The following is a 25971-nucleotide window of genomic DNA, read 5'->3' on the forward strand; positions in this document are numbered from 1 at the left end:
AAATTAAAGGCTAGAATTATTACAATAAGAATACCAAATAATAGTGTGGGAAGCATTTAAAGAAAAATAAAATGGAATTACAAGGTGAAGCAACAGCAGGTAGACAGAACAAGGTGGCACTTTTTGAAGTGAAATTTTTGAAATCAGAAATTCAGGAGCTATGTCAAAAAACCAGATTGGACAGAGCTAAGGAAAGAATTGATGCATGGGGAGATTGATCTCAAGCAATCACCCATAACTTACCATGAAGAATCAAGGAAAAGAAAAGTAAGAGAGATCAAAAGATACAGACAACTGAGGGAGGTGTTTTAACATAAATATACTTGGAGTCCCAGAAGGAGAAATGACCAAAAAATTAGCAGAGACAATATATTAAGAGGTAATGACCAATGATTTTATAGCATTGGTAAAAGACACTATACCCAAATAGGAAAAATGAAAAGAAATCTACTCCTGTGGCACATCATAGTGAAATTTCAGAACAGAAAGGAGAAAGAGGAAACATATGGAAAGACCACCTGCAAAGAGATGACAATTAGTCTGGCAGCAAATGCATCAAAAGCCAAAATGGCAGCAGAAAGCAGAAAGCATATCTTCAAACTCTGGAGAGAAAAAAATGTCAGACTAGAGCTGTGAATGGAGTAAAATTATCTTTCAGAAATAAGGGTAAAATAAAGGATAAATAAAAATGAAGCAAATGCACTACCTTTCCACCTAACCTGGGAAGGAATTAGAGATGCACTGTAAGGAGAATAGAAACGACCAAGGAAGGAATGGTACAGATGAAAATGAGTAAATCTAAAGGGCATTGTCTGTACCTCCAGAGCCCAGAATAGTACCTGGCACAGAGTTGGTGATCAATCATTTTTAATAGGAAAAACAGTTCCATAAAATAATAACATTTCTCACTTAAGGGAGTTTGGAAAAGGCACACCTAAATTTTTGGACAAAACAGCAAAGTCAGGAGAAGTATTATTTTAAGGCTCTTGCCCTGGTTTGAAGGGGTTTGTGATAGTCTTAGACTTTGTTAAGTATCCATGGGGAATTCCCAAGGAAAAATCACTAAAAAAGTAGAAATAGTGTACGAATTCTAAGCCAGAAGGGGGAAAATGTAAGAAACTACAAGCATGATACTCCAGTTGCTGCTTTAAAATTCTACACGTAATAACCCAGTTAATCCTTACACTGCTTCTCTGATGTAAGTTGCCATTATTATCCTTACTTTTACAGAGCCAAGTACTGAGAGGTTGGGTGACTTTCCCAGAGTCACACAAATAGAAAAAAAAAAAACAACACTCAAATAAAAGAAGGGGCAAAAAGGAGGAGAATATGGTAACAGTAGACAAATGGCAAAAAAATCAGATGGTAGAAACAAATGTCATAGCTCTGCAATCACAATAAATGTAAATGGATTAAATTTGCCAATTTAAGACATAGATTGTGCGATCTAATTTAAAAAAAGAAATTCAACCTAATGCTGTTCCTAACAAACCCATCTTAAAAAATGAGAACATACACATTTGGATATAAAGGAATGGAAAAAGTCAGACTATGTGATTAACAACCAATAGAATGCAGGGTTGTTCTATTAATATCAGACAAAAAGTAACATATAACGCACAGAAAAGCATTAACTGATAGAGTCACCACAATAGGATATATTGTTCAATTTCACAGTAAGATACAGCAATTCCAATTTGCATTCATCTGATAAAATTGCCTCAAAATATATAAATCAATGCCTGATGGGAGTAATGGATAAATCCATACTCCTGGTAGATGTCAACATTCCCTATCTCAGTTATGGAGAAGCAAGCAAAATTTCTAAAAGCACAGAAGAACATCCCTGGTGAGTATGATATATAGAGCACATATGGAAACCTGTGCTCAACAAGTGAGTGAACACTTTCTTCTTATGCACACACAGAACTCTTACAAAAATCAGTCCTGTGGTGGAGGAAATCCCTGGATCCCATTCTCCACCAAATGTACATGCATGATGCTCTTGGGAAAGTGGCATCATCTGGGCAAAGAAGGCACATCTCTCAGGTAACCATGTCCCTTACCCAGCAGAGGACAGGGCAAAACCCCGTGCATGAGGCTGCTGGAGCTTATGGGCTGTTTGGGAAACTGTGGATCTGTGGATAGTGAAGGCAATGACAATGATGGTGGCAGTGTCTGTGACCACGAAGCCAGTAGCCAACAACCATAAAGAATCTCCTGTGCATGCTCCAGGCATTAATCTTTACATGGATCATCTCATCTAAACCTCATCATGGCTCTGACAAGAGGATACCATCACAGTCTCCACTTTAACATGAGGCAAATATAGGAATCATAACAGCCACTCTTTACAGCCCCAGAGCTGACCTTGTCCCGGGGGCTGAGCTCCTCCTTCTACTTGAAGGGAAAGGAAGGCCAAGTGACAGACCCTTCAATTGCACGAGGCTGTCCCTACTGTTCTTAGGATTTTTGTGGGCAAAAATGGCACCCCCTCCCTTCAAGATGGCTGGGCCCAGGTTTGAGCCTGGTAGCAAAGGAGAAGCTGTTACTGATTTGGGTTTTTTTTCAAGATGGCGGGGGGGGGTTGGATGAAGAGTGAAACATGTGGAATGTCAGCAAGGGTCATCTTCCTTGAAGGCAAAGATATCAGAGCCCTCCCTTCAAGATGGATGGGCCCAGCTGCGAGTCTGGTACCCAGAGGAAGCAGGAAGACACGGTGACATAGGAGGTGAGGGTGGCCAGTCCCTAACCCACAATGTTGGGTGATTTACTGCCCATGCACCAAAGAGCCCCAAATAAGAAGTGACAGAGCTGGGACCAGGACTATGTTCTCCTAATGTGCTGGGATCCAGGATGGAATTCTGTTTAATTGTGGGGTTGAGATTTGGGTCTATAAAACAATGGAGCCCATTGTGCTTTGAAGCCCCTACTAGCCATCTTCCTCCCCTATTCTGAGAGAAGTAGAGGTCCTCCAGATGAACCACAGACCTCTGGAACCCCTCCCTGAGCCCACTCCCCTTTGGTGGTGGGGCTCCCTCTTTGTGCCCCCAAAGCCCCAGCTGCATATCCCTAGCCCAGCACCCCCCATGCTGGGAACTGCCGGCCTTCCCTTGTCCCCCACTAAGACTGTGGTGAGATTGTGGGTCATTCACCTCATGTGTGCTCCTGGCACAGTGACCATCAGTGCAGGCTCTTGTCGATCAATGAGGAAAAGTGGCTTTCATTTTGAAGTAGGATTTGCAGAACAGCAAACCTATTTCAGATTAAAGAATGTGTGTCATAACATAAAATAGCTCATCACAACCAGTTACTGTCTCCAGCACAGACAGGATGACAGGAGGGACCATGAGAGGGTCACAAAGGGTGCGTTTTACCATCAAAAGCCATATCGACCAAAGTCCATTATGACAACCTGTGAGCGTAGGAGTGGGTGGGCTCTGTTGCATTAGTGATTGTCCCAAATACAAGAAAATTGATCTGTGACAAATTAATCCTGGCAGCTTTCATTTTCGATTTCCTTTCTGAATTATACAGAACCATTAAAATGTACCCAAATAGAAAAGAATAAGACGGGACAAAGAGATACATGTGCCATATATTGATTTCTTACAAAAATACTTGAAGAGTAGATTTAATTTAACTAAATGGTAGTAGTAATATTGACATAGTAATCATACTACTAACAGCAAAGCTGTTTCTTGGGGCTCCACAGCTGACCCCTGTCTGTGCAGGGGCCTGAGGTCTTCCTTCTACCTGAGGGGAGAGGAAGGCCAAGGGACAGACACGAGTTGCATGAGGTTGTCCCTACTGTTCTTAGGATTTTGTGGGTTCATTTCATTATACTAATGGATGGAGAGGAGCTGATGGTGTTCTTCTCCCCACATCTACTTGGGAATACACGTTCAGTGCATGATGAACCATTCAGGCTAGTCCCAGCTAAAGCGGAAAGCATGTAAAATAAAACAAAGGAGAAGTTGTTATCCATTTGGGGGTTTCCAAGATGGCAGGGGGCTTGGATGACGGTTAAATCATGTGGAATGTCAGCAAGGGTCATCTTCCTTGAAGGCAAAGATAATGGCACCCCCTCCCTTCAGATGGCTGGGCCCAGGTTTGAGCCTGGTAGCCAGAGGAAGCAGGAAGACATGCTGGCACAGGAGGTGAGGGTGGCCAGTCCTTAACCCACAATGTTGGGTCATTTACTGTCCATGCACCAAAGAGCCCCAAATAAGAAGTGACAGAGCTGGGACCAGGACTATGGTCTCCTAATGTGCTGGGATCCAGGATGGGATTCTGTTTTCCCATCTGTGCAATACAGAGAACAGTGGTTCTCAAACTCAGGTCAATGGACTGGCTATATAAGAATCATCTGGGGATCTTCTGGAAGTCCTGGGATTACCAAATCACTAGCTTTACTGTGGGGACCAGGAATATGCAATTCAAAGCCACTCCAGCAATTCCAATGCCACAAGTTTGTGATCTGGGCCTCTGTTAGTCTCTTAGGACTGCTGTAATGAAGTCCCACAAACTGAGGGGCTTCAGACAACACAGATTTATTCTGTCTCAGTTCTGGAGGCCAGGAAAACAAAATCACAGCATAGGCAGGACCATATCCCACCCCTGAAGAGGCTCTAAGGAAGAATCCATTCCTCACCTCTTCAAGCTTCTGGTGCCCTAAGCCTTCCCTGATTTATAGCTGTGTCACTCTAGGCTCTGCTTCTGTCTTCACAAGACCCTCCCTTTGTGTGTGTGTGTGTGTGTGTGTGTGTGTGTGTGTGTGTGTGTGTGTTTCTACTGTATATGTCTTAGATGTCCAGTTGTTATCAGATTTAGGGCCCTCCTACACAATCTAGGATGATCTCACCTCAAGATCTCTAGTACCTGCAAAATCTTTTCTTCCAAATAAAGTCACATTTGCAAGGTTTGGGATTAAGATGTGGACAGATATTTTGGAGAGCCACTACCTGGCTCACTAGTGCTCCTTTTTCGCTAAAGTTCTGGATACCTGTGCTGCTCCCAAAGACAGGGCACTGACACCAACACCTGTTCCCCATAGCCCATCACTGGGACATGGTCATTTGTTGAGAATTCCTCGTTGCTCTTGGACAGGGACCTTGGTGATTGTGATCCTTGAGCAAGGACAACCAGTCCAGAAGGATGAATAAGCAACTCTCTCTGCTTTTTTCCCCCCTGCATTAGAAGGTATCACTGGGCCCATTGCAAACCTGTAACTACCCTTCTGCCCTTCCTTCACTCCTGGGAACATGGTGGAGGGTGGGGAGACAGGGAAAGAGATGGAGAGAGAGAGAGAGAGAGAGAGAGAGAGAGAGAGAGAGAGCCCTGACATGCAAACTGCACAAGAGCCAGCTTTGGCTCCATTCCCAGGCCTGAGCACAGGGCCTGACAGAGAGCAAGATCCCAATAAACTGCAGGTTTAAACCCCGAATATCTGCATGTCTGGCTCTCTTACTTAATCTGGGGCAGCTCAGATGGTGCCTTGCAGAGACTTCACTAACCAGAGCATTGTAGAGAGTCCCCCAAGCTGTTGTCTCCCCCAGTCTGCTCCTCTCACTCACCACACCAGACAAATTACCTAATTACTCAATCTTCTTTTGAGTGTTCCCTGCCCAGAGGCAGAATTTGATTCATGGCTACGTTTCTGCTATCTGGAATGGTGCCTGTCACACAGGAGTAGATGACTGGTTGGCTTGATGGTTGGCTGGCTGGTGGATGGATGGATGGATGGATGGATGGATGTGTGAATGGGTGTAGAGGTGGATAGGTGGGTGGGTGGATGGAGGGATGCATGGATGAGTGGATGGTGGATGGAAGGATGGTTGGATGGATGGATGCATGGGTAGATGGATGGATGGAAGGATGGATGGATAGGTATATGGGTAGATGGGTGGGTGAAAATATGGATGGATGGATGGATGGATGGATGGATGGATGGATGGATGGAAAGATGGACTTTTGAGGCACCAAAAAGGCAGGATAATTTGGTTATAGGTCAAATAAATTGGTGTGTGGAGGACAAAGAGGCTTGTGTTTTGGCCCTAGGATAGAGCTGGACCTTGGGATGCTGGTGAAGAGCTGGAGTTGTGCATTCAGTGAGTGATGAGCTTAGTCTGGATAGAAGAGGGTCAAAGATGGCTCCTGTATCCTGGATGCAATAGTCTTCTATTGCTGCTGAAACAAATTAGCACACACTCAGAGGCTTAAACAATAGGAATTTACTGTATCATAGTCCTGTGGGCCACAAGTCTGACATGGGTCTCACTGGGCTAAAACCAAGGAGGCACCAGGACCAGCTTCCTTCCTGGAGACTCTACGGGGGAATCTAGTCCTTTGTGTCCTAGGACTGGGGTCTGTTTCCCTGGTGGTTATCAGATTCTGGAAGTCCTTGACTCTTGGCCTCTTCTGTGGACTGAATTATGTCCCTCCCAAATTCATATATTGAAGCCCTAAATTCCAGTGTGGCTGTTTTTATAGTTGGTGCCTCTGAGGAAGTAATCAAGGCTAGATGAGGTCATAAGGAGGGGGCCCAATATGATGGGACTAGTGTCATTTAAAGAAGAGACACCAGAGAGCTCTGTCTCTCTGCCTTGTGTGGACACAGTGAGAAGGTAGCCATGTGCAAACCAGGAACAGGCTCTCACTGGGAACCGTCTCTGCCAGCACGTTGACCTGGGACTCCAAGCCTCCAGAACAGTGAGAGTAAATGTCCATTGACACCAGTAGCCTGGACCTTGCAGGCTGAGATGCCCCCAATTCCACCTTCAAAGCCAGCACAAGGGGGTGAAGTTGTTCTTGTGGTTTGATTCTCCCCTGATGACCCTCCTCTTTCCCCAACTTTCTTTAAGGGCCTGTGGTATTGCACTGAACCCATTTGAATAAACCAGGAAGATGTCTATGTCTTAAGGTCCACAGCCTCAATTCTACCTCCAAAGGCCCTTTTGTCACATAACATGGGGTACTCACAGGCTCAGGGATTAGGGTGTAGTCATGTTTAGGGTCTGCTATTCCACTGACTACATGGGAAAGAATGTGTAGCAGTTAGAACCAGGATGAGGCCATGATGCATGTTAATTTAATCCTTCTAGAGGCTACCTGCTGACTCTGAGGGGTAAGCAGTTTCCAGGCTATTTGGGGCTATTTGAGGGGTCACCATTCTACTACCTCTCTGACTCAAGGGCAAGAGAAAATCTTGAACCCTTGAAGCCCAACAAATATTCTGTAGATCTCCTGGGCTATTGAATTCCGACTATGCATACCTGGGACCCAACAAAGCAGAAAGAATGAATGTAGGCTTTTCATACATGAGAGTATTCCCCTTTGAGATCTGTTTGTCCATCCGTCCATCTGCCCAAGAAAACTTATTGGCAGAAAAAGTTTCTGGGTGTTGTATAGGAATCCTGGCTGCCAGATGGATATGGGGGACCCTGGTGCTCATTCCAGCCCAGTGGGTCTTCCCAGAAGGGGCACTGGTTAACCTCAGCGAATAAACAAATCACCCCAGTGCTGCAGAAATGCAAACTGCCCTCAGAGAGGGGCTAAGAGGGCACTGCTGAGATCATTTAGTTGCTGCTTGGTTGGAAGAAGTGAGTTGCAGAGGATGTCTCTGCACTTAGCCTTGTTGGAAACCAAGATCCTCAGCTACTGATATGACGTAGCCTCTGGTCTCCAAGACCATCAGAGGCAGCCAATTAAACCAAAAATACTCCAGACAGCAATTGCAAGGGGGACCATGGGTTAGCTCAAAGCTTGTGCCCCCAGAAACTGCCTGTCATGGAGCACAAATGATGTGCTGTCCTTCCCAGAAACCCCAGAGTGAAAATGAGTTTTAATCACCTGTCCCCCTAACACTAATCACCACCCATCAGTAGGACAGACCCTGCCAAAGCACATAATTCTCAATCACACAGGCTAAATAAATGAATAATTACAGGAATAAACTCAGCAGTTATTGCTAGCACATTAAGCATGGGATAGACTCTCTTTGCTCCCCAGTCTGAATGCAGAGTCCCTGGGGCTGTCAAACTCAGGCTGGCAGGGCCACTGGGAGGGACAAAGACTTGCACATCAGGCCTGTGCCCCATGCTCCTCAGCTGCACCTCTGATAGAGGGTCCAAGCCACTCTGCAAGTCCTCACTGGAGACTAGAAAAAGCCATGTCCCTCCTGAGAGGACCCAGAGGGCAGCTAGAGAGATCATTCATCCCCTAATGTGGTCAGGAACACATGGGAAAATGGACCACAGCAGCAGCATCCTTCTCTCTTGTCCAGAGGGCATGAAGCTTGTATGGAAAAGAAGCCAGAGGCTGGAGTCATGGACACCAGCCATGTCCCAGCCTGCTCGTTCTACCTCTGGGGAAACTGAAGTTCCCCACAGCCTTTGCAAGGAATGAGGCTCATGAACATGTTTTTATTACAACTAAAATGGCCTGTGCCCATTTTACTGCTGACCATGCTTGCTTGGTCCAGAACCCTCCTCAGTTATCCAATAGAGACAAAAACATGCGATTTTCTTCTCTTTCTATTTCTGTATTAAAGTAATCAAGTGGTGTTGTGTTCGAGCAGCTGTTTACCCAAAGGAATGAACAGAGATCAATATTAATATCTGGACACCTACACACTAATCTTTTTGAAATGTCAGAAAAAAATAAGGCATCGAGAAATTCTATTCTAGACATTTGCCAGTAATGGGAGCGAAACTCAATCTCTCTCTCTCTCTCTCTCTCTCTCTCTCTCTCACACACACACACACACACACACACAATTTCGTCCCCACACTCATGCTTCTGAAGGTGACCCATAGCACCTGAATGGACACCAATGGTCCATGTGGAACTCTGAGCTTTGAGAGTAGAGTTTTGGTTCTTTTCATGTGGAAAGATCAAAGTGTGAGCCCCTTTGTTCCGAGACTGGAGGGTGGCAGCCAGTTGACAACTGGAGAGGGGCCAGGCCCTCCACCCTTCTCCATGATGTTAGATGGATCCCTGAGCCAACCTGCACACATGTGAATGCCTTTTAAGGAGCATTCTCCAATACCATACTACAATTTTGTTACTAATCAGAAGCTCAGATGTAAACAGAAGGCACCCAGGGGTCCTGCCTGTATTTCTAAGTGATTTGAGAGCAGTGCTCAGGGGCCACCCACAGAAGGTCATTCTGGAATTAAGAAGCAAAGGGGCCAAGTGGGAGCTTGGTGGCTCTAGAGCTGATCCCTTCTGGAAGCAAGTGTCCTATGAGCAACCTGTTTCTCTCTTGAATGTCCTCAGTCACTGCCCCAGGAGGGCTGCTTGGTGTCCTTTTACTTCCTTGGCCCTGGAATCCTTCAACAAACACCAAGCCCTTTGGGGAGCCACAAAGAGAAGTCTTTGCTTGAAGTGTGCATGGTTCCCATAGCTTCCTTGTCCAGGACAGGTAGTCCTCTGCAGGCAATCTCCTCACCCCCCAATGGGGCTACGTGCACCAGCCTGTCTTCTCGGAGCCACAGCTCCCTCGTCTGAGAAGCAGCAGGGAGCAAAGGCATCTCTGGGTGGCCATGTGGGTTCAGGACGGCTCATACGATCTGCCTGATATAATGCCTGGAATATGACAGGGGCCATTGTGGTTGTCAAGAGTACTAAAAATATTAATCACTACCATTTATTATTATTGATTCTTTTCTTCTTTTTATTGCCACCCACATACCTTGGATTGAATGGATCACCATGAAGGCCATCTGCCCTTTGTGTTTTGTCCCCTGACTACTACCTTCACTGTGCCCCAAAGGCCCAGCCTATCAGCCTGGGCCGACCCCCTATCAGTGAGGGGCCCAGCCCTGCTGATACTCATCGATGGGGTCTCAGGTGAGTTCCAGCCTTGCTGGACCTCTGTTGTCTAATCCTCAAGGACGGGAGAAGACTTCCACATGCATGTCCAGATTTCTGTGACCCTTGCAGACTCCTGTCAGAAGAAGAGACCAGACAAGGGATACATTGAAATGGCCCCACAACCACTGAAGACACAGTGTTTCCCTGGGGCGTCTTTCCCACCTGTATTTTGGACCCTGGAATTCCGCTTCCTCCAAGTCGATGGAAAACAAACAAAGAACATGCATCTGTGAGAACATGGTGGTCGACAGCTGGAGGAAATAAAGAGCTGGCTGGAGGCAAAGCAGCCGTCGTCCAACCGCCCTAAGCCGGCACAGCCCTTTCCTCAAGGAAACCTCTGTGGAGACAACAGATAAAGCCAGTGTTGTATTAGTGTAAGTCTATTTTACAAGTCCAAAGTGATTCTACTTCATCATCTTAAAGCAAAATCAATAAGAAACAAGAATGAAAAACACCAAAAGCAAAAGGCAGAGATGTGTAGATGAGAAAAAAAGAAAACCACTCTGATAGGAATCTTGATTTCCCATATTGTGGGGGAAACATGGGAACTTTGGTGCAAATGGTAGCACTCTCCAGCATCCTGTCCTCGAGATGCCCTTCATTCAGGCTGATCCAGAAGCTTCAAAGAGGAGGGACAGGGAACATGTGTTTGAAGTAGAAACACTAAAAAGGACAGACACAGATCTCATCATACATCCCCAAAAAATTGGATAAGAGGCACCGAAATTCACAACAGCTCTGAGACAATACAATGGTCACCGTCATCACCCCGGGAGTCACACGCCCCGTGCCTCACACCCTCGGTGCCCTAGCAGGCTGTGGGCAGCATGTCCGGTGGAGGAGAGCTGTCCTTTGCTGGTACCAAGTGTGCACCATTTGGAGAGCTGCAACTTTCCTGATCAGTGACACTGGATAGACCATTGAAACACAGGCACCAAGAGAAGGAAGTTCATCCCAAATTCTGCAGACATCTTTATTCATCCGAAATCAGTGGTTTCCAGGGTGTCAACGATAAAACATGTAGAAAAAGATGCCCATGGTCTGAAGTTCTACCACTGGGGACTAAGAAGGCAGGGGCTCTTGAGTCAACCCTGATGGCTTCTCCACCTCCAATCTCACCTGTGGCCCCTCACTCCTCTGCTTGGAACTCAGGGCCCACCTGCTGCTCCTCTGGGCACTCTTGTGGCCTCCCTTTGCCCAAAATTCCTTTCTGCCAAGTGTTCACACAGTTGGGCCAGTCTGGGCTCATGTGCCCTTTAAAGGAGGCTGATCTGAAAATTACTCCTTCCCACTCACCCACTACTGTCCCCCAACCTCGCCATTTCTGTCTTGTACAGCCTCTCTCCCTGCCTGGTGCATTGCATTCTATGTACTCCTTTTTTTCTATTTACTGTTAATCATCTGTTGCTGTCACAGTGGAATACATTGTTAGTGACCTAGAATAGGAACCTGTGATGGATCATTTAGTAGGTCAGGGTGGCTGGGTCATGGGGCTTAGGGATGTGGTCATACATTATTCTGGATGGTTTTGTGAGGGTGTGTTTGAAAGAGATTGATATTTTAGTTAGTGGACTCTGAGTAAAGATTGCTCTCCCTGACATGGGTGGGCTTCATCCAATCAGTTGAAGATCTTCATAGGAAAAAAGACTGGCCTCTCCTGAGCAAGAGTGAATTCTGTGGCAGACAATCTTCAGGTTTTCTCTGGGTCTGCAGCCTGAAGATTTTGGACCTGCCAGTATCCATAATCACGTGAGCCAATTTCTTACAATAGATCTCTCTATATGTATAAGTTTTCTGTTGGTTCTTTTCTCTTTGGAGAATCCTGACTAACACAGACAGCTCATAACTGTTGAGTGAAGGAATGAATGAGTGAAGGAAGGAATAAATGGTTTTGAGAAGGAAACAGGGGTTCATGGGAAGCCATTCTGGGACCGGGAGAGAGCCAGCATCCTCGTGGGCTTCTTGGTGCTCTCCCTTTACCATGTGAGGTCTTGTTCAACCACTGAGCCCCCACCTGGAGGCTCACCACCTGGAGAAGCCATGCTGCCTCTTTGTCGTGGGAAGCATTTAAGCCTCAGGATGTCAGGTGTGGTGTGAGCAGATTCTCCTCCTTCGATGGTGAGGAAAGGATCATCCAGTGCTCAGAATCAGAGGACCCAATTACCATCTGTGGCCAGAGACGCAGCCTCCAGAGCCTTTGTTGTCTCGAGTCCACAGCGGAGAGAAGAGTAACTCCTACCTACGGGTTGTCATGAGTAATGAACACAGATGATGCGGGCAAAGGCTTTCCAGAGTACCTGTTACAACAGGCTCGGTGCTGCTGGATGTGTGCCTTCATCTACTCAGGTTGTTACAACAAAATTACCAGAGACCAGGTGACTTGCAGACAACAGACATTTATTTCCCACAGTTCTGGGGGAACAGATTCAGTATCTGCTGAGGATATGTTTCCTGGTTCATCAACAGCCAGGCTGTCTTCTGGCTCCCCTGGGGGGAGGGGGGAGGGAGCTCTTTGGGGCTTCATGTAAGGGCACTCATCCCTAATGACCTCCCAAACACCCCTCCTCCCAATACTACCACCTTCGGGGTTAAGATTTCAACATGTAAAATTGAGGGGGGGGGACACAAATGTTCAATCTATAGCAATGTTGTTGCCAAAATGGAATATGTCGAATGTGCAAGCGACCTCCCTAGTCCTTGTGCACCAGCCCTTCACAGAGCCTTCCATTTAAGGCGCCATGTTTGATCACTCATTGATTCATTGAACCAAGTGCCTACTGTGGCATCAGCCTGGCTCAGGGCTGTGGAGAAACCTGCCCTGGGTATGAACCACCGTACCTCACATTTTTGGGGAGGTTGCAAGGGGCAGAACAACAAAGCAGCAAGATGGTACCAGTGTTCTGGAAGAGCCTGGGGGCAAGAGGAGGGACCTGGTTCAGAACTGCTGTTCCCAGCAGTCCAGCCAGCATGAGCCCAGAGTTCACCATTATCACATCACACCAGTTGTCACCCACTGACTCATTTCCTGGTGCTGAATTATGAGGCTCAGGAGATTTTCCAATACCCTCACTCAATTCCGTAGATGAGAAAGCCACAATATCCAGACTCCGATTCAGAAACCTGGTGCCACGCTTACCCTTCAGCTATCTGCTTGCCCTCTCAAGTTTCTGGTCAGATTTGTGGTTGGGGCCGGGGTACCTCAACATTCCCATCTTATGTGCCCACTGGAATGGTGTCTAGGTGAGAGAGTACCAGGGCTCTCCTTCCCTGGAGGGCTGAACATTCAGTTCCAATGGCCTGGGCTACACACACCCATCCTTCTTAATTCAAACACCCTGCATGGTGAAGTGTGTCAAACACTCAGAATCAACACAAAATGAAATGTTTGACAGTGTGGCCTTGCCACAGATGACATCACAGAAACTTCCATGAGTAGCCTTCATTTCCTCTGGGTAGCAAGAACACGCCCAAAGCTTCATTCTGCATCACAAGCAAGGTGGTCATCCAGGCTCCTATGGGCACCACCTCCTGGAACTAAAATCATAAAACCCAGTAAAACCCGGGGTTCTGATAGGGGGCCCGATCCCCTGAAGTCCGCCTCTTGATGTGGTTGACATTGACCAAGAGTGGCTGAGCTCTGTTATTCTCTATCTGATTGCTTCTACGGGTGTGGATGCCTTTAAACTATCCTCTTTCCTATTTGGGGTCTCTGTTTATCCTTTGAAATGGCCTGGCTAACGACTCCTATTTAACCTCCTGCTTTCCTTTCAGAAAAATGAATCCCATAAAAATCACTAGACTGGTGTCTGAGCAAACTCTTTGGTGTCATAAAATTTTGATGTAGAGGTTTAGCAAACGTGACAGGACGTTTTTGCGTGCCCTTCCAAAGTGTGCAAACTATTTTTGGTGTGTGGGCATTTTCAGAATATTGCCAGAAACGAGCTCCCCCCCACACTCCTTTGAAAGGGGAAGAAGTGATGAGTCAGGCCACGATGAAACAGGTTCTGAGTCAGAAGTCATGGGTTTACCAAGTGAAGTACTTCAAGATAATGTTCAGGCACAAAGTATTGGAACAGAGACAACAAGGGCCAGGGGGAGTATGGACACCCAGAAAAGGAATGTGGGTTGTCAGTCACATGATAGTTGCTTCTACTCTGAGGAGGTGAAAGGGCGGACAGGAACCCTGCCTGTAGTATACTTTGCTCATCATTTCAGTAGAGAAAACACCTGAGGTCAAGTACCATGTTCCCAGGGGAGTCATGTGACCATACACGGGTGCTGGGTGGGGCTACGGGAATGGGGTTCTTTTTATTCCCCATATCACCTGCAGGATTTTGTGCCCTGCATGATGCACTCATGAAGAGAAATTTCTTCCCGAATGGTGTCACATACACAGACATGGAGGTTCAAACAGCTGGCGTAAAACAAGCCCCAGAGCATCCAAAAGGAGGAATGAGAATTGTCTCAAGAAAGTGTAGCTGACCCTCCCCCACCCAGAGATGAGAGCCAGGATTTGGGGGAAAGAAGAAAATGACATTTATTGTGGGTTCCATGGGGAACAAGCCCGGAACAGGGCCAGACATGTGCAGGGTCACGTCTGTGAGGAAATATGACACTAGTCTATATGGTGGGCTTGCTATGCACCAGGCTTAGCCATTGACTGGCGTTTAATCCTGCATCAACCCATTTTGTAGATGGGGCGAAGCCAAGTCTTGGTGCTTGCCTAGGGAGGTAGGGCCAGCATTCAGACCCAGAGCCTCTGCTTCCCACACTGGGCTGGATGCTTCTAATTTACAAACAACTGCTCTCCTTGGGAGGTACGGTCTCCATTCTCCAGGAATGTAAACCGAGAAGGGTCCGGGAGTTTGTCCGAGGTCCCACAAGGACAGCAAGGGGGCTCAGATTCACATGCTGACTGGCTGACTGTCGTTCATGCTCTTTCTGGGACACCTGTGCCTCCTTGGGGCAGCTGGCATGCCCTGCCTGCTGTTCTCCAGTGAGGGACGGCTGGGTCTCCTGCTCAAAGGCAAGGCACCCTTTGGAGTGGAGGCCACCTTCACCACAGCTGTCTCCCTACCATCTTCCGGAGCACAGCAGGGTTGTGAGTCTGCAGAACTGGGTTGTCCTTATGCGCATGCAGCGTGTGTGTTTCCTGTTACTACCTCCATTTTCTCCATTATGCTTCAAATTACATGATCTATGTCGTGCTGTCTCGCCATTGATTCACTGGTTAAATTAGCTGCTATTTCTCTCCCCTGCATTACAGGCTCCGAGTAATTTGTTTATGACTCAAATGTTCTGTGGGCTCTGAAGGAAAGGCTAATACGCATTCATTACAGCCTGACATGATCACTGTAAATCACGAGGACTGCAGGTCCCAGCCAGTCTCCTGGTCTCCTTGGCACGGTATTCCGTCTTCCACCTGACCAGGGCAGTGCTGCGGAGGCACGAAGTGTACCCAAAATTCATGGAAGGGGTGTGCAGAAGGCGGGCTATTGATGTGTAAAATCTGTAGAACAGTCTCAAACCGGAGCCAAGATTGTACGTCTTGTCTTCTGCATGACCTTCGAAGAGCACCCAACCCAGGCCTCCTCCCTCACTCCCAGGCTCCCTGGGGATCACCATCTGTCTGACGTCACAGAGAACATGTACAAGTAAAGGTGAGTGAGGATGACTTCATGGTCTTGCTGCTCAGGGTCTCATCCCCACCCAGGGCCTCAGGTCCCCAGGACAGACGTGGCCCAGGTTCTCAGACGTGATGCCTAGGGCATCATCCCCGCCCCCCCACCTGCGACACGCATGACCCAGACTCTCTCTCATGCTTTGTTGCTGTTCCCATTTTGACTTCTCTCGAAGAGTCTTGTCCTCTGACCTGTCCACGGGGTCCCCACTGTTGGTACAGCCGCGTCCACCCCAGAGCTCTGTTCCCCACTGGATGGTGTGGTGCTCAAAAGAGTTTCCAGACCCGTGGTTCTTCTCTCATCACACCTCGCCCTGGTGAAGTGTGGGGTCTTGTTCCCCACCCAGCGCCTTCGCAGACAGAAATGGGATATGCGTGTCAATGTGCACATATGGGACACTTCCTGGTCGCTTATCCCACCAGTCCCTGCAGTGGGCTGAATGTTTGTGTCCCTCTCAAATTCAAATGGTGAAGTCCTAACTCCCAAGGTGATGGTGTGAGGAGGGGGGCCTTTGGGAGATGATTAGGTCCTGAGGATGGGTCCCTCACAAAGGGAATTAGTGCCCCCACAAAAAACCCCACAGAGCCTCCTCACCCTTCCGCCATGTGAGGGCACAGAGCAAAGATGCCATTTAATGAACCGGAAAGTGGGGTCTCTCCAGGCACCGAATCGGCCTGAGCCTCATTCCTGGACTTGTGGCCTCCAGACTGTGAGAGAACAGCCTGTCAGCAGCCCAGATGGACCCACAGTCCAGTGGCTCTCCAACAGGAGACACTCTGGATACAGATGAGCGATGGGGTGGTGTCCACAGAGAACAAACAAGACTTTTAGACTTTCTAAGCAAAAAGAAGAGTTTTGTTGGAGTCCAAGTGAGGATAGTTGCCCAGGATACACAATCTTCACAAAGAAGAAAGTGCTTCCCTCTGGCAAAGGAACATTTAGTGCAGGGCTATATACATTTTTTATATAAAACTCATTAGACAAAGAACATTTCTAAGAGTTGCAGACCTTATCTTAAGTTTCTAGTATAGGCAGGGATGTGTGACTTTAATCTTATGGGAACCAGGGAAATTTCTTACTTTTTCTTATCTTTGTGTTCAGAATGCTCCTTTTTGGTTATTTTCTTTAATGATGCAGATGTACAATGTGTGCTTGGGGCAGGAATAGAGCACAAGTTTTGAAGTTTTGCCGAGTCATTTTGAGCTTGGTAGAAGTTGAACCGTAGCTTCCCTGGGAGCCCAGGAGCAGGCCCCACAAACATTAAAGTTAAACACGTCCTTTATGAGTGGAAGCATGTTGAAGTGATCCCAGGGCATGTCAGGTGTGGCCTTTCCTGGAGGTGGGCCCAGAGGAGCACCAGGTGCCTCAGGATGCCAACACAGAGTGGTGCTCCCCAAGGATCTGTGAGTCTGTGTTGGGTTCTCCTAAGGGAACACAAAACCAGGCCCATTTGTCCTAAAATATGAGGCTCCCATGCTGAAACTGAGCGCTAAGGGACATAGAGCATGCTGAATTGGCCCTGGGCAGGTGATGGATGTGAGGGGCAGGTGTGAGAGGTCATCAACAGACAGGGCTCACCTGGAGGACCTCTGCCTACAGATGGTGACCCCATGACTGACATGGGCCTGCGCCCAAGCCCCCCACCCCCGGCAGCTTCTCATGGTTGCTTCAGGGCACTGTCCTTTCTGATTGGGAAGGAGACCAGAGTATCTCCAGTCAACCCACTGGGAAAAGCCAGCTCCTAAAGCCAGAAGCTCAGGAAATTCCCACCGTGAATGACAGGTGCACCACGTTAGAATTTGTATTTGCAGATTTAACTGGAAACTAGTTTGTGACGCAATGTATGTGGTGCCTAGGAAGGAACAGTGTAGAGGAACAAGGATCGACCTGCTTCAACGCTGAAATCCGTGATACGTGGGTCTTCATGGCCGTATACGCAAAGCCTTATCTGTTTCGGTCTTACAGAATCATGCTTTACTCCTAATTCCACTGACAATATTCTACTTAAAGAAATGTCTAAACAAACCACATGGCAATATGATTGACTATGACTTCCTACCGACAGACCAAGTACAGAGCAATTGCCCAATGCCTTCATCGGTCATCGGAAACCCTAATAGAAAATCTCAAGTCAATTTTCAAGCCTTTATGGGCGTGGTGGGTACAGAGGCAATGCTAGCCAAAGATATTGGAACTCCTGGGACCAGGGTTGAAAATAAAGCTCTATAAAAAATGTCATCACTCTAGAAGCCAAAGCGGAAACATTGCCATCTTGCTCACCAGCCGGGCCACTCCTTCAGAGCTCTCTCTGGGTTGTGTGTCTCTGCATCTCTGTAGGTTGTGATTCACGCCCGGGGCTGAGGCTCGGGGCTGAGTCACCTCCAGGACGTGGGGGAGGGTGTGGCTGGGTGACAAGGGCAGAGTGCCCCTGGCTGAAGCAAATTTTTCCTAATTGCTATCTTCCCCAACCCCATTTAAAGATGCAATGAAGGTGATTACAGAAAGCTCTTTAAGGTAAACCTAAATTAATGGGTTTATTTAAACTCATAATGAACTTTAAACTCTCCAAACCGGTAAGCTCCGGGGCTGGAATCACTAATTGCAGCGTTGGTGGGAGCTGGGGACCAGTTGCTGGGCCTGGCAGCTGAGCGCTTAGCTGGGGGGGACAGTCCATTCATTATCCGGGTTTCTGGGAAACAGTGACCAATTACTCCATCTGCTCAGCATTTCTCTTCCCCAAACAGACAAATTAAGCCCTCGACCAGAGTCCCAAACATCAAGTCCTCTGGGAGCTTAGGCTGCCCCTACGCAGAGAGGCTCCAAATGTAAAAGAAATCAGAAAAGAGGTATCTCCGTGGAAGGGTTGCGGGGAGGCCCGAGGCTTGTCGGCTGGGAACAAGGCCAGAATGCTCCCTTTTGCTGAAAGAGATTTTCTCGTGCCCGTGGCCAACCTGCAGACACTCTGGAGGACCCCCAGTGGGGCTGGTGTCCTGGGCCCTGTGCGGGTGCAGGTGGGGATCTGCCTCATTTATGCTCAGTGACTTCCACTCAGAGCAAGGATGCTTCATTCCCTTGAGGATGTCCTGCCCCACTTCTACACGCAAGTGTTCTTAATATTCTCCAATGCTCTCAAGCCTACGGACACGGTCTTTCACCTTCCTGGGATGGACCTCTCTCTCGCCTGCTTCGCTTCTCAGAGGATTTGGGTCAAGGACAATTTGCTTTCCTGCCTCTTTCCTTCAGACTGCTCTCCCCAAACTGGCCCCACCCATTTTAGACCCTGAGGTCACCGCCGTGTCTCTTGCCCAAAGGAGCGTGACCATCCAGTTTCCAGAGGGGCCTCTGCTCTGTGTCTGCCTGCACGGCTGGGCATGTGACAGGCGTGCAATAAACTGGCAGAATGAACCTCGCTGGCTTACTCAGGCAATACATCATCAAGAGGCTTAAGAATGCTAGATTTTTCTGGGCCCAGGGCATGTTCTGAAGTTTCATGTGTCAAGAAGTAAGGACAGAGCTGGGAATAACTTAATCATCTGTCCAAAGAACTCACAGCCTGACACAGCTCGGAGTCCCCAGTGCGTTCTTGGTTCCCATCACCTCGCAGGTGCCTGCGTGTGCTGACTGGAGGGCCATCGAGATTAATAAATACAAAGGCTTTTGCTGATGTGCAGGTACAGAAAAGTTCACCTGCAGCTGCTCTGTCGTGACTGATTAATTAGGAAAAGACTCCGTGGGGCTAATTGGCGGTTGAGAATTTTTGGAGTTTTAACATTCATGGTATGCAAACGGATCAATGTCTAACAATATCTAACAAGATCATTTGAAAGTGAGATTCTCCTGAGAAGTGCAATCATGGTTTGGGGAAGCTGTGAGGACCCTCCGTGTTGTACATACTCGCGTCAATCAACACAAAGTTTGTTAGCAATTGTACTAATGTTTTTCAGCAAATGGAGACACCGGCCAATGAATATGCATTAAATGTAATTCTATCTACCTGTTGCCCTCAGTCCCAGAAGCAAGGACCATTACATTGCAGAAGTTTGATGAACGTTGTCTCCAGCTCATATGACTTGGAAATGAGTGAGTTTGCCCAGTTTGGGGGAAAGAGGCCCACGTGAGGCTCAGTGCTTTCTCAGTTTCCACGTGGAAAGCTCTAAATTGAAATCCATACCTCAAGGGAGTGAGATAAAAAAAAAAAAGAAAGAAAGAAAGAAAAAGAACTGTTGGGCCCCAAAGGGACCATTTCCCATCATAATGAGAATTTTAAATGGCGGGTTTAAATTCTTTGAAAAGCCTTTCAGAAATGGGTGTGCAAGTGATGGCTCCTGAATTACCAGCAGAGATGCAATTAAATTAGAGAGAGAACATGTCACTCCAAGTTCCCAGCCTGAAGACCCTTTCCCTTGTCCTGGGAGGAGGGAGCACACATGGCACACACAGCCCAGGAACCCAAGGGAAGGGCCCTTCCAGTCACCCCAGCTGCTGCATTTGAATCCAGAAGGGAAGGACGCACCATGAGAGAGCCGGAAAGCCGCCTGGCATTTCTTCCCGATGCACCCACCTCTTCCTCACTTGGACACGAGCTAGCTAAACCCGGGGTAGGAGGCTGTCCAAATGTTAGCAGAAACCTCCCAACTGCACCCACATGCATGGGTAGTTCTAACAACCGTTCCCTGAGCATGTACAGGTGCAGGGCTCCCTACGTGCCCCACGTAGGTCACCGGCTTACATCGTCAGACTCTCTGGGGCAGCACATGCGGTCAGCTCCCCATGTTCCTGGGAGATGGGGAAGCGGCCAGATTTGGGAATGTGGGTACTTGAAGGAGCTGGAGGCAGCCTGCCTCCTGGCTTAGCTTCTGGCCTCCATCAATCCCCAGCTGTGCAGGTGGGTGACCTTCTGAGCTTCCTTTACTTCCCCTGTAAAATGGAGATAATAAGATCACCTGTCCCGTGGGATTGTTGTGAGGATAGAATGACCTCATCCTTGCCTTGCACGGCCTGGAAAAAGCACCTGCTGTTATTCCAAAGGGTACATTATTTGGCCATTACAAGTAAGCAATGGGGGAAGTTGAGGTTCCAAGCGATGTGTTCACCTCCTAGATGACCTCCGTATTATGCTGAGAAGTGTTGGGGGGGGGGGTTGTTTTGATTTAAACACATGTGGTGAGAGAAACGTAGCTTCTCTGAGTAGCCTCAGGGACATCGGTTGTTTTTCACCCTGCGAGGCCCAAAGCTGGGGTCAGAAACATGGTAGGTAGGGCTGGCTCAATAAATGTTCAGGAATCCAGCCCAGGCCATCCTCCTTAGTGGGATGTACAAGGCTCCCAGTAAGCCAGCCTCTCCTGGACTCCCATAGTCACAGTCACCCAGCCCCCTGTTTATCCTGCCCAGACGGGTGGCAGGTCCTAGTGCACAACAGAACAATGGCCCCCAAGGTCAGCTCCTGATCCCTGGGATCTAGAAATGTTACTGGATTTGAGAAAATGGTCTTTGTTGATGTAAATAACTTAAGAACCTTGAGACAGAGACGTTATCCTGGGTCATCTAAGTGGGTCCAAATGCCTCCACATGGGCCCTTACAGGACGCAGGCAGAGGGGCATCTGACACATACATGGAGGACAAGGCCTTAGGACCACGGACACAAAGAGCAGAGCAACACAGCCATATGGTAAGGGCCGCTGGCAGCCACCAGGACACAGAAGACATAGGACACGTTCTCTCCTAGAGCCTCTGGAGGGCACGTGGCCCTGCAGACAAACTGAGTTTGGACTTCTGGCCTCTGGAAATGTAAGAGAATAATTGTGTCTTCTTTAAAGCTGCTCAGTTGCTTATGGCAGCCACGGGAGCTCACACACACGGGTCTTTACACCCCCTGCCTGTGAACACGTTGCTTTCTTCTACCCGTAGGACACTGTCCACCTTCGTGTGTCTAAGTGATGCCTACAAGGCCCTCGAGGCTCCCCCTTCCTCCAGGAAGCCTGCTGGGACCTGCCTCCTGGTCCTCACCCTTCCCACAGCACCTGCACTGACACAGCCTCTTTGCTTGTTTTTCTCCCCAACTAGACTAGGGGCTCCTCGAGGACGGGGGTCGTCCTCTCTGCCAGTGTCTGAGCTAGGGCTGTGGATGAACAAGTGCATTCTCTCATTCCTACTAAAAGTCCCCCACAAGGCTGAGCATGCTGCCATTGAAGAAAGGAACACGGAGACGTCAGGAGTCAGCACTTCTGCTGCTCTGGAGTGTAGCAGGGAGGTTAGGTTTCCTGCAGAGTCTGCAGATAGTTCCTCAAAGCCACCGCACACGCGGAAGACAGGCTGGGACATCCCACAAGGGCAATGATGATGGCTGCGGGATTCCTGGAGAAGCACGGACCTGTCTCCTAAGACGAGAGCCTAGTGCTTTGCACAGAGACTTAGATGCAGAGCAGTGAGACTTCACAGGCACTCTGTCTTGTGCTGAGGAATAAAAGGAACATCCCCATCTGTGTGGGGGCTGCGGGAATGGGCGGAGGATGACCCTCACCATTGAGGTCACACATTGAATTAGGACTTGGATGAGCCACTCTGTGCCTTGGGTGAGGTCACTCAAATGCCCTGCCTCTGAATGAGGGCCTTGAACTCGGCGGTGCTTTCGCATCCTTTCAACTCTAAAATAAGATGACATTTAACAGGAGCCCTGTGCACTGATAGAACTGGAGTGGCCGTCAGTGGAACAGCCCCGTATTGTTGACAGATCTGGCCAGATGCCAGAGATGCATGGCCTCGCCTCTGAGTGTCCTTGAAGGCCAGCCTCCGGACAAGGGACAGCAGTGTGTCCAAGCCCATCGGGTGTGGCTTCCTGTCACGGCACAGAAAAAGACCCTTGTCTGCACTCGCCACTGCTCTGCTTCCAGGGCACTCGCTCGTGCTCTGACCACACATCTGAATTCCACGCAGGGGGCTGGGGCAGAAGGAGGATGTCTAGGACACATCAGAACGTGGTACCTGGGATCTTGTTAGGTAGGAACCGGGGTTTGGTCTCCTCGGCCAGGCTTCATCCTTCCTCGGCTCTGGGCTCCGTGGATCCTTGGGTGCTGTTCAGATGCCATTGGAAGCAGGTGCAGAAGGTACGACTCAAAATGGGTCTCAAGCAGTAGGGTGTGGACTGGGGACAAGAACTAGAACATTGGGATCCAGGCAGAACAGGATGCATCTTGTGCTAATCTGGGCAGCAGCAGGGCTCTGTGGAACATGCGTGTCGTGTCGCTCGTTCTGTGGTTCGCGGTGGGTGGCCATGGGTAAGTTACTTCACTTCTGTAGGACTCAGTCCCCACCTGAAATGTGCGGGTGCCCCAGTCCTTTCCCTCTTGGATGTTGTCCTAGGTCTAAACATGCCCCTCCATGATACCATGTCAAAACCCCGAATGCTACCCCATTGGAAAAAGAGTCTTTGCAGACACAACTAGAATTAAAGATCTTGAGATGAGGTTATCCTGGATTGTCCCAGTGCAGCGGGCCCCAAATCCAATAATCACTATCCCTGTGACAGATCCACAGAGGAAAAGGCAGAGATTGAGGTGGTGTCACCACAAGCCAAGTGTTGCCAGCACCCCCCAGAGCTGGAAGGGGCCAGGACCCTCCCCCAGAGCCTCCAGAGGACCAGAGCCCTGGGGACACTTTGATAGTGGACTTGCAGCGTGCAGAATGGAGATCATAAATGTGTTTTAAAAGCCACCAAGTTTTCAGTAATTTGCTGTGTACGTCAGCTCTAGGGAACTAACAGGGGGGTTATGAGGATTAAGTAAATTAATTCTTATCAAGTGCTCACTGAGACATTCAAAGCAGAGAGCTCAGGGCGCATCAGAGATACGCAGAGCCTGTGAAACACAGCCGTGACTTCTCACAACACGGGTTTCCATTCTGTTGTTACGTGTCCTCTTGATAGAACGGGCTTGCCCCATGTGAGATTTTGCTGTGTGAAGATCTTAGTATTAGTCAATCCAATAAACGGGACGTTTCCTCTCAGAAACTGTTCACATAAAATAAAGTGGATGGAAATCGCCAGTTGCCTCTTCCCTTAGTTTACTAAATAAATAAGCCAATGAAGAAACCAACATATGTTGAGTACCTACTCCATGCCTGACCTGATGCTAATTTAATCTATGATGCGTTATTCACCCTCCCAACAGGCACGTTCATTAATTCGTGGGGTGTTTACTGAGCGTTGACCCTGCGCAGGCTTTTATTCCAGAAATGGGGATAAAACAGTGAACTGAACATCCAAAACTGGACAGGGCTCCCTGTCCTCACTGGGTTAACTTTGGTCTGGGGGTAGAGGCAATGGGAACATAAACTGAGTAGAGCAGCAAAATACATTAGATATGGTGATGAAGGCAGAGAGCAATACAGTGGTGATGGTCAGGAGGGACCCCATGAGCACCATGCCCAATGGCCAAGGCCCCGAAGGCGAAAGAGAGTCCCAGGGAGTACCAGCGGGTCAGGGGAGGCATGGCTGGACAGGGATGGTCCCTTGGTCCTAGGACTGGGAAGAAGCAGCCAGGGAGTGGAAGGAAACTGAGGAGGGTAGGAAAGAGCCAGGTGGAGGTGTGTTTCTGGAAAGCAGGGGAGGCTTGTGGGGTCAAACGCTGCCTCAGGTCAAGGAATGTCAACCTTTGGGCTGACCACTGATGGGATCACGTCAGCATCGTGGGGGAGCCTCAGGAAAGCTGGAGGAGAGTGCCAACCCCGCCACACCCCTCTCATTAACAGCACCCCTGTTCTCTCTGTGGAGCTGTCCAGTCAGTCAAGACCCTCTGTTTCCGTTGGCCGAGGTAAGGTGTGGTGCCCAAAGCACACCTCCTCCCTCTTCTCCTCTCTCATAGACATTCCCTTCAACTAAAACACGGCAAACCAAACCAAAGAAGTCATGATTCATCCCATCTAGAAGCACCGTGAAGCAACCTCCATTTGTCCTTCCTCCTGCTAGTGGGGGGCTGCTCTATCTCCTCCATTCTGAGACTTTTACCTTGATTCTACCATTCCATGTCGTTTTGTGAACCAGGTCTTTGCAGGGGCCAGGTTTTAGCCAGCCAGTCAGCTTCTGAGGGTTCCATCCAAAGAACCCCAATGGGCAGGAGACAGCGAAGCTACAATTTTGCACTAATTTCTTCTTATTTCAAATTCTGTCTTCTTTCTGCCACGCCACAGCTGCCTCCTTTAGAAGCTGCTCCAAGAGGAAGCAAGATCTTTATAAAAACAGCATGGTCAGAAGCCAACACCATTGGACAACTTACAAGGGGTCTCCCAAGATCCCTCCAACTTTTGCTCAGACTTGGGCCCACGGGAGGGGAGACGTCTTGGATTGGCTGTGCACCTGCCGGTCAGCCCACCGGATGGGAACATGGCCAGGGCGGGGGGCGGGGAGGAATTGCACCCTTGGCTATAACTCAACAGGAGCATTCCATCCAGCAATTTTGTAGGTTTTTTGTTCTTAGGAAACCTGAGAAGTCATCTCACTTTGTGTGTTTTGGTAAAGGAACCAAGTTTAATGTTAAGCCGTGTGTGTATGTGCTCATTGTTCCGGGGTGACGTTTCTCTGTGGCAGGTGGATTTCCCTGGGGGTGGTTGCAGTAGAGACTGCCCCCTGGTATCAGCAGTCCCGTCACTGTAGACACAAACAGGACATCTACTTCAGATTTCTCCCTGGGTTATGCTCATCCCCACTCAAAGCAATATCTGACTGACACCTTTCTCCAAACTCCACACAACAGACATACACCCACCTGCACACACGCACACACCCGATTTTTCTGATCACTCATTTACTTTTTGGTGGGTTTCATTGTCTAAATGCTCCCAATTATTCCCTACACGTAATAAAGCTCCAATCCACTCCTTTAGCCCCCAACTTTGAAGGAAAGAAAGCGAAACAAAACTTTTGATTTGGCCGTGTTCCCCTCCTAATTTCATTATGCATATTAAATTTTTACTGTCGACAACCTTGTTTAGAGGGAAAATCATTGGTTTGGCTTTTTCTTAAACTATCAGATGTTTTATAGACCTTCTAATGGCGTGTTTGGTGTGAAATTAATTATCAAAGATTCGCAGAGAGTTTTAAATTAGATTTTTTCTGTTCTTCAAGGCAAACAACTGGTTCTGTTTTTGTCACTAATATAAGGTTCTCATTGCTGCCTTTTTTCCCCCTACAATGAAATGATAAAACAAATCTTCAACTTATTTTAATGTGCTAATTGAGGGTTATTACAATTCATTTTCCTTGCACAAGCAAGTTAGAAGGGATTTTAATTGCCTCCTATACAAACATGTATTTGTAAAGAGAAATGATATATAAAACTAAGGGCCCGGAAAAACTTGTTTGGGCAATGTGCTAAGGCAAATCTATGGTTTTCTGAATAGATACTTAATGCCTAAACCAGT

The 25971-nt window shown here is 48.1% G+C and overlaps 1 long non-coding RNA gene across 1 annotated transcript; it reads left to right on the forward strand.

Moving 5' to 3' along the window:
* Positions 1 to 22456: 22456 nt before the first annotated feature.
* LOC122227529 lies at positions 22457 to 25088 on the forward strand. Its single transcript, XR_006206099.1, has 3 exons — positions 22457 to 22661; positions 24304 to 24365; positions 24742 to 25088. It is a non-coding gene; the product is annotated as an uncharacterized LOC122227529 (long non-coding RNA).
* Positions 25089 to 25971: the final 883 nt, after the last annotated feature.

This window comes from Panthera leo, chromosome C1 (genome assembly GCF_018350215.1).
Source record: "Panthera leo isolate Ple1 chromosome C1, P.leo_Ple1_pat1.1, whole genome shotgun sequence".
NCBI classification, from domain to species: Eukaryota; Metazoa; Chordata; class Mammalia; order Carnivora; family Felidae; genus Panthera; species Panthera leo.